This window comes from Pinus tabuliformis, chromosome 3_2, assembly GCF_031772625.1.
Source record: "Pinus tabuliformis cultivar Carrire ecotype Pingquan chromosome 3_2, CPIR1, whole genome shotgun sequence".
NCBI lineage: Eukaryota > Viridiplantae > Streptophyta > Pinopsida > Pinales > Pinaceae > Pinus > Pinus tabuliformis.
The window spans coordinates 70,471,092-70,473,028 of NC_142302.1; positions in this window are offsets into that span (position 1 = coordinate 70,471,092).

Sequence of the window (1,937 nt, forward strand, 5' to 3'; positions counted from 1 at the left end):
CAAAATATTAATTTTATTATTATTTTTAAACTTTGCAAAAAAAATTAAAAATTTCATTATGAAAAAACACTGCAAAGGAAAACAAAAAAACAAAAATTTGGAAAACCCTTAAAAAACAAATATCTTAGGATGAAAAACATGAAGAGGAATAAGACAACTTGAAAAATGGTTAAATATTCAATAATTAAAAAAATATATATTTATACTTAGGACATAAGAAAAATTCAAAGTGTCCAAAAATGCCTTAAATTTTTCTTTTGATGCTTTTCAAAATCTGCATGAAAATCACCAACATTTAAAAAAATTATCCACACTTAATACATTAGAAAATTTAAAGTGTAAAAAATAAGCTCTCTAAAGAAAGGGGTTGATGTTGCATCAACACTTTCAAAATTAGCATGGAAATCACTAACATTTAAAAAAAATGTTCATACTTGACGTGTAAGAAATTTTAAGTCTCAAAAATATGGTCCAAAAAAATGTGTATTCTAAATCAACACTTTTCAAAATCAAATGTTTTTTGCTACCTCAGAAAAACAAGTATTCGGTACATTTCCCATTTGATAGTTTACATTGTTAAATAAGAAATGATCTGTTGTCTGCGTCTGGCCAGTAATTTCTCACGTGGCTTTCTTGGGCCCAAAGTACCTCCATTGCACTTTGACTTGCTCTATTGCTTGAATCTGAAGCATGAGCTACCTCCAATCTAGGATGCGTAGAGGTTCTGGTTAGAACTCTCCCTCAGTTTCTACTTGTAACACAAACCAATCACTCACATGATTAGCATCTTGCACATACCTTTTAAACAATGAAACATAAAAAACATCATGTACTCTAATTGATGGAGACAAAGGAATCCTATAGGCCATTTTCCCTATCCTTTCGAGAACTTCAAAGGGCCCACAAAACTGTGGTGCCAACTTGGCACATGACCCAAATTTCAAGGAGCTTTTCTTGGGTCTAATTTGTAAGAAAACATGTTCCTTGACTTGAAACTTTTTGTGAACTCTATGCTGGTTCGCATAGTTCTTCTGCCTGTCTTGTGCCACTTTTAAATTTCTTCGGATGGTTTGGATTTCGTGCTCCATGTCTTTCAACATGTCATGGCTAATAAGGACCCTATTCATTGGATTGCTCCAGCTGATATGAGTGTTACAACTCCTCCCATAAAGAGCTTCAAATGGACTCATTCTTAGCGACTTTTGATACCCTATTTTGTATGCAAATTCCACAAGTGGGAGGTACTATTCCCATTTCTTGAGATGGTGCATTACATACATTCTTAGCATGTCTTCAAGAATTCTATTTTTCCTCTTTGTTTTCCCATCAGTCTAAGGATGATGTGTTGTGTTAAAAGCCAGCTCTGTTCCCAAACCTACAAATAACTCTTTCCAAAACCTTGAAGTAAATTTGGTAGCTCTATCCAAGATGATTTTCTTGACAACTCCATGTAATCCCACGATCTCCTTTATGAAAACTTCATCCACCTCACTAGTTGAATTTGTAGATTTAACAACCACAAAATGAGCTAACTTGCTCAACTTGTCGCCCACTAACATGATTACATCATGTTATTTCAAAGTCCTTGGTAGCTCTGTAATGGAATCCATTGAAATCATCTCCTACTTCCATTCTGGAATGAGAATAGGCTACAATAAGCCAGTTGAGTTCTTGCACGCAGTATTCACTTGTTGGCACTCTATGCACTTGGAGATTAAATTTGCCACCTCCCTTTTCAAATCAAGACAGAAATATAATTTATTGATGGTTGTTAGCATCTTTTGATAACTTGGGTGGCCAAAATATGGCTTTACATGAAACTCTCTTAATAGGTGTCTCTTCAAGTCGCTACTACTTGTGACATAAATTTTGTTTCTAACTTTAATCATCCCTCATTCAGTAAGGCTATATTCCCTACTTTCAATGTTCTAAAAACC